Source organism: Phymastichus coffea, unplaced genomic scaffold, assembly GCF_024137745.1.
Source record: "Phymastichus coffea isolate CEN01 unplaced genomic scaffold, Cenicafe_Pcof_1.1 PCOF00004, whole genome shotgun sequence".
Taxonomy (NCBI): Eukaryota; Metazoa; Arthropoda; class Insecta; order Hymenoptera; family Eulophidae; genus Phymastichus; species Phymastichus coffea.
The window spans coordinates 10,605,598-10,613,807 of record NW_026706815.1 but is presented as its reverse complement, the minus strand read 5'-3'; positions in this window follow the sequence as shown (position 1 = coordinate 10,613,807).

Here is an 8,210-nt window from a genome sequence, read left to right as displayed (position 1 = left end):
GCTAACCTAATAATGACGCATAATATTGACCAGTGATCGTCTGGCCCTTTTCCAAGTAGTCGATGTAGATGATTCCATACGCATCCCAGAATACCGTGGTCATATCTTACCAACTAACTTTACTGTCGTTGCCTTCTTTGGGACTGGTTCTCCTGCGGTAATCCATTGTTTGGACTATTCTTTGGTTTCAAGAGTGTAATGGTGTACCCATATTTCGTCTACAGTTACGAATCGATGCCAAAAGTCTTCCGGATTACAACGTATGCGTGCCAAAAAAGCCTCAGAGGTGACCACGCGGGTTCGTTTGTTTTTAACAGTGAGCAAACGTGGTACCCATCTTGCTGATATTTTTTGCATCCCCAATTTTTCATGCAAAATTGAAATGATTGTACCCTTTGATAGCCCTGTGGCCCCAACTGATTCTCGCAATTTTAATCTTCTATCACTCAACACCATATCGTGGATTTTGTTGACCATTTTGGGCGTACTCACTTCTACGTGGCGTCCTGAACGAGGTTCATCTTTTGTTGTACGGCCGCGTTTAAATTCATTTATAAACCAGTTATAAGCAGTCTTAAACACAGGGGCAGACTTGCCGTGAACAGCGTTCAACTCAACTGTGATTTCTTTTGGCGTAAGGCCTTTCAAATGAAAATGTTTTATCATTGCTCGAAACTCTGTTTTTCCATTTTTTAAATAAAGCAATAACTTTTTGTTCAATCAACGCTCACAAAAAGACGACTTAATGAATCGAGCTGAAACTTTGTACGATATCTAGTTAGTAGTATTGCTTGTCAAAAACATCATAATTTAAGCGTGACGAGCGCCATATCTTGGATTTTGTAAAGAATTATTGACCCATCCTCGTATCACATACTATCTGAACACCTTCCGATACATAGCCAGCCACTTTAGGATTCCCATATCATTTCGGACACGAATCAAAATCGCTAGACGAGGACTTCTTCCAGCATACCTTAAATATATGGCAGACAAACAGACAAAAAGATTTAGTAACCTGACATATTATGGCAGAAAATGGGAAGATTTGGAAGAGATGGAGGAACAATACCATCCACTCTCGACCAAGACACAGTTTCCAGCAGCAGAGCCGAAAATAGCAAATAAAAAGACAGCAAAGACTTCGGCCGTAGAAAAAGTTCAATCACTACCGAAAGTCACACATGAAAAAACACAAGACAGCAACGAAAAAGGAACATCACGTATAATAAAACAAAACATTATACAACAATAGACCAAACAACAAAATACGTATACCGCACTTATGATGGCACAAATTGCAGCATACCAAGATCCGCATCAATACTTGGGTTTCCCACCAGTAAAACAAAAATAAAATTGAACAAACCAGAATAAAATACCGACGGCAAGTAATGAACAAATCAACGACCAAAGTCACGACCGAGGTCAACATCAAGCTCAAGGTTATAGACAAGGTCAAATGGGAGCACTATCGAACGGACCAGAAACAAGATGGACTTTGTCCTAGCTGATAAAAACAATCTAACAGAACCAATGAACCAATGGTGAAAATAAAGTTAAAGAAAGAAGCCCAGAGATAGACGACTAAAGAATGTCCTGGATTGACGAAGAGCCACTCAGCATACTGCTAAAACGTTTAAAGGACCATGAAACATTATTATTTGATGTTAATGGGGAGGTACAGAAAAGTGAACTGATAGTGAAAAACCTAGCATTTCCACAACACCGATCGAATGATATCGACAAACAAAACTGACCAACAACCTCCAGAAATAGAAAAAGAAATAGTAAAAATAACGGAAATAAAAGTAATCACTGACACACCTGGCAAAACCTGAAGGTGCGATTACGGAAACGCCGAAAGAGACTAAAAGAACCGTTAAATTTACAGTCAACAAAAAAATTGAAAAAATGAGAGATGAAGTACCGACGATGATTCCAATATCAGACCTGCAAATATCTGGCGTGTCGGATAAAGAACTGAAACCATAGATGAAAATAAAGCTGGAAATGCTACAGCTTTATTGACCTCTCCTCCAAGGTCGATAGCAGGATTGAGCTTGGACAGTAGATATTTTATACCGATTATTATTGGCAATGTAGTGTGTGACGCCCTGGTTGACTCAGGGGCAGAACTTTTATTAGTGAGACCGCGAATCACGAATAAATTTGAAGCAAGCTCCCGAATTAAACGACAATTCAAGGAATTACGGGTAAAACAGAAAACAATAGGTGAACTTCCCTTACAAATTGACTTTGACAGGCACACACAGAAATTCAGGTTCAAGACAATGAAAAACCTACCTGGACCGCCGATTATATTAAGATTAGACTTCTTGACGCAGTGGAATATGCTCATACTCTTCCGAGAAAGGAAATGGAAAGTGCACAACGGTAAATGGCATCACCTACAGCCTAGATAAATATCGCACCGAGAGGCTTTCTTTGCTTAATGTACTGGCCTGACGGAGATCACATCTGACCAGACCAAACGCATAAAGGAAATAACATATCGCCTGATACCACCTATGACTGACAAGCTAGGAAAAACACCAATTGTAAAACAATTGTAATAGACGTAGGTGATAGTCAGCCAATAAGACAGGAATTATGGGGTATACCACCAGCAATAAAGAAAATAGTACGAGTCGAAATCCGGAAAATGTATGAAATGGGCATCATCCAACCATTCAGAAGTGCATGGTGTAGCGCCCCAGTAATGATACACAAACCATACGGCTCCTGGAGATTTTGCATTGACTTTCACGACTTAAACAAGGTCATAAGAAAAGACGCATATTCGTTACCTAACATGAACTCAATATTAGACAAATGACGGCATGCCAAATACATAAGCAACATTGACCTTAAACAAGCATATTTTCAAGTGGCACTAGAAGAAAATAGCTGTGAATATACAGCTTTCGCAAGCCCAAGAGAAGGATTATGGGAGTTCGTGCTTATGCCATTCGAACTCGTCAATGCCCCTGCAACTTTTCAACGCTTAGCTAACGCACTATTTAGCCCTGACTGGGAATCTCAGGTATTTCTCTATCTTGACGACATAATTATTGCCACCAAAACCTTTGAGGAACATACTAAGTACTTAGAATCAGTAATAAGACGAGTTAACGAATCTGAATTACAAATAAACGCAAAGAAATGTGAATTCGGCTGCACTCGCCTAAACTACCTAGGTTTCCTACTAGACCAAGAAGGTGTACGACCGAACCGTGACCGGACCAAAATAGTACTCGAATTTCCAGTACCTAAAACAGTGAAGCAACTGCGTAGCTTCCTAGGGATGGTCGAGTGGTACTCTAGATTCATCAAAAATTACTCAGAAATAAAGGTACCACTGCAAAAAGCTCTTGAATAAACATCATTTAATTAGGGAACGGACTAGCAAGTAGCGTTTGACAAACTAAAACACGCACTGACGGGAGCTCCAGTATTAGCAAGACCAGACTTTGCCCGGCCATTTACGGTTCAGACAGATGCACGCGATTTTGCAATTGGGGCCGTTCTGACTCAAGACTTTGACGATGGCGAACACCCAATAGCATATATTAGCTGGACCCTACCTGGACCAGAGAGAAACTACTCAGAAATAAAGAAAGAATTATTCTTCATTATATACGCCATCAATAAGCTAATATCCTACCCGGAAGGATACGACTATACAGTCGTTACTGGCCACTCAGCCCTAGTATACCTTTTTAACATAAAAGAATTAAAATGCAGACTAGGAAGATGGATATGTGACCTAATGCAAGAGCGTGTGACCTTCAAACACCGTAAAGGTACACTGCATAAAGTACCAGACGCCCAATCACGAATCGCAGAAGAGACCAATAAAATCTCAGCATTTAGAATGGTAGAAGACAATTGATACTTGAAAAGGTGTAATAACGTGAAAGAAAAACCAGACAAATACCCTGACTGGAAAATTAAAGATAACATGCTTTATTATAAACGACTAGACCCAATTATGGACCCGATAACAAATGGAGAGACAGAGTGGAAACTAGTGGTACCTGACGAATACCGTAAGAAATTCATGAAAAATGTACACTACCTTCCTGCAGCAGGACACCTGGGAATAGAAAAGACGTATACAAGAATCGTTACTGAATACTACTGGCGAGGAATGTACACTGATACATACAACTTCGTTGCAAAGTGCCCACTGTGCCAAAAATTCAAAGCCAGCCAGCAAGGTCCACAAAGTTTCATGGGACGACGAAATATAGACCGCCCATGGGCCGTAATGACCGTAATGACACTATAGAATTGCCTCGGAGTGAAACAAATACGTACTGGTTTACTAAGACCTTTTTACACGTTGGATAGAACTGAAACCAGTGCGCTCCGCAAACGGAAAATCCGGAAAAGTGAGGGTCAATAAGTCTTTACAAAATCCAAGAGATGGCGCTCGTCACCCCTAAATTATGATGTTTTTGGCAAGCAATACTTCTAACTAGATATCGTACAAAGTTTTAGCTCGATTCATTAAGTCGTTTTTTTGTGAGCGTTGGTTGAACAAAAAGTTATTGGTTTATTTGAAAAATGGAAAAAACAGAGTTTCAAGCGGCAATAAAACATTTTCATTTGAAAGGTCTTATACCAAAAGAAATCACAGTTGAGTTGAACGCCGTTCATGGCAAGTCTGCCCCCGTGTTTAAGACTGCTTATAACTGGGTAAATGAATTTAAACGCGGCAGTACAACAATACTAAAATAATTTTATTTTTATTTTTTTCATATGCTGTAATACGATGAGCACCAGCATTATTAATAATTAATAAAAAAACTAATACTGTCGATCATTCCTCGAATTATCACTGCCTTATGCCAACAGCAACATCACCTACGCAGAAAATGGATAAATTTAACAACAACATGAAGCTTGGCCGAAATGTGATGATAATAATTAAATAATAATTAAATAATTATCGCATAAAATAAGCGAAAAGATAAATAACACGATATTCGAAATATAAATCGAAATATTTCCTAGCTAACTTATTCCTGTGCAAGCGTATGCTGCGCTAGCCACGCCCACCTATATAATCTAATGTAAACGAATTAAAAAGAGATAGCTTAAGAAATTAAACAAGGAGGGCGCATCGCATTTACTTTGACGAGGCCTAGTGAGACATAGACTAATAGCCAAATCATATGAGAAAAGAAGAGCTAATTAGTAAAATTTCGCTAATTGATACTGCTAAGATCTACGGCTAGTAAATAAATGATAAGAGAGGGATGTCCGAGAGTATGCCGATGGCTTTATGATAGACTGGACGTCTGGTTCCAGCTACCAATTTTCTAAGTTTTATAATTGATTTATTATTGCAATTTCGTAAATTAAAATTAAAATGTTAGCATCATAGCTCGCTCGTGCTCATTGTAATTAATTTTTATACATTGTAAAACAATTGTCCAAGATTTATAACTGCCAGAATAATTTTTATAATTAATAATTGCCTATGGAATTGCCGGGACATTTGTAGAAAATTATATTTATTTACTGGAAGTCCTGGGAAACTGAGATACTATTATAAGCTCGGAATTACACCTCCATTACCCTAAAGTGAGTACCACAAAATTTGTAATTCAGCCAGCCTTAATTTTTAAGCAATTCCTCTCACTATTTTACGGAAGCTATTGCCGGTTTTTAATTGAATTTCAATCCTAAAGTAAAAGCAATGAGGAGTACTGATTAGTGCTCGCGCGACTCTAGTATTAATTACATTATTTATTTGAGATTATCAATTTCTTTGTACGAGGGTGGTCCGATAAGTACTTAGCCTCACCGCCTGATGGCGCCACTCTCGCAAAAGAAATATTCTATCACGTAGTATAACCGTCTCGATGGTTACTGTCAAGATTTCAGCCGGATCTGAGTTGTAGTTTATTTTTGAGAGCGTGTGAAAGCAAGTGTGTCCGTTGATTTTTGAAAAATGGAAAAAGAGCAGTATCGCTCAGTGATTTGATTCTTGTTTTTGGAAGGAAAATCGCGCAGCGAAATCAAAAAGCGCTTGAATGCTGTGTACGGTGACTCTTCTCCTTCGATAGCGACCGTTAAAAATTGGTTTAACGAGTTTCAACGTGGTTGCACGTCGATTTTTGAAGAGCTAGATCCAGGTGCTTCGAAAACGGCTACCACGGAGGATAACGTGACAAAAATTCACGATCTCGTATTGGCACATCGACGATTGAAGGTGCGCGAGATAGCTAAGATCGTAGGCATCTCAAAAGACCGCGTGGGTCATGTCCTGCATGAAATTTTGGGCATGAGAAAGCTGTTGGCGCGATGGGTGCCGCGTTTGCTCACTCCAGACAACAAGCGCAACTTCCGTGAGACAACTTCAGAGCAATGTCTGACGCTGTTTAAGCGCAATCCGAAGGAGTTTCTGCGTCGTTTCGTGACAAGCGACGAAACATGGATCCACTGGCATACACCAGAGACCAAGGAACAGTCGAAACAGTGGACTTTACCCGGCGAAAGTGCTCCGAAGAAGGCGAAGACTGCCCCATCGGCCGGAAAGGTGATGGCTACCGTTTTCTGGGATTCACAAGGTGTGATCTACATGGACTACCTGGTCACAGGGCTGTACTATGCCGAATAATTGGGTCGATTCGACGTCGAATTGAAGAAAAAACGACCCCATTTGGCGAAGAAAAAAGTGCTCTTCCACCATGACAACGCACCGGCTCACACCTCCGCCGTCGCCATGGCCAAATTGGTCGAATTAAACTACGAACTGCTGCCCCAACCCATCCACCGTATTCTCCAGATTTGGCCCCGTGCGACTTCTTTTTGTTTCCAAACTTGAAAAAGTCACTCGCCGGGCAGAAATTTGAGTCGAATGAGGAGGTAATCGCTGCCACGGAAGCCTACTTTTCACACCTCGAGGAAACGTATTTTTCAGACGGGTTAAAGAAGTTGGAGCATCGCTGGGCCAAGTGTATCGAACTAAAAGGAGACTATGTTGAAAAATAAAACGCCACTTTTCCAAAATTTTCGTTTTTCTTTTGTAGGCTAAATACTTATCGGACCACCCTCGTAATTGCTCATTAACATATTATGAACAACTTTGCAACTTAATTTTTGTAATTAATTTTAAGTGCCGAGCCAACACACCCATACAACACACTACACTTCACATAATTTTTATTTTGGAAATTTCACACTAACAATTACACATTTTGAATTAGTAAGTAAAAGGCTCAACTTTTATATCAAAATTTATCAGCCGAGTAAATATCATAGTTTCCTATTCTTCACCTTCCTCTCCTGTATTTACCCTACTAAGCGCGTCATAATCCCCGAGAAAGACAATAGACTAAGGAAAGTTGAAGAAAACAAGTTAATCCGACTATTTGCTATCGGAATGACCGCGACCTTGAATTCGCTCAACTCTCTATCCTTCAAAGCCGGCCTTGGCCTTAGCACTTTGTGTCCGCCAAATTTATTATCTAGAATTAAATTATTTGATCTAAATAATTATACGGAGTGGCACCCCTCCGAAGTGTAGGTAATCCTAGTAATATTGACACCTAGATATAGAAGTGTCTGGCGCCTTTATTTCCCCCTTACATTTCCTTATTTTCTTAGCTAAATCGCTAGTACCATGGTGACCTGTTAGTCGGCAGAAACCACCATGTTACAACCTCTGAGGCTCTTTTGGCTCGCATACGTCGTAATCCGGAAGACTTTTGGCGTCGACTCGTAACTGTAGACGAAACATGGGTACATCACTACACTCCTGAAACCAAAGAACAGTCCAAACAATGGATTACCGCAGGAGAACCAGCCCCAAAGAAGGCAAAGACAGTAAAGTCAGCTGGCAAGATTATGGCGACGGTTTTCTGGGATACGTATGGAATTATTTACATCGACTAGTTGGAAAAGGGCCAGACGATCACTGGACAATATTATGCGTCATTATTAGGTTAGCTGAAAGAAAAAATCAGAGAAAAACGTCCTCACTTGAACAAAAAAATAACGCCTCTTTCTTCAAGACAATGCTCGAGTTCATACGTGTGCAGTTTCGATGGCAAAAATTAACGATTTAAAGTTCGAATTAATTGACCATCCACTGTATTCACCTGTTTTGTCTCCCAGTGACTTTTTCTTATTTTCTAACCTCAAAAAATGGCTTGCCGGACAACGATTCACGTCGAATGAAGGAGTGGTCGCCG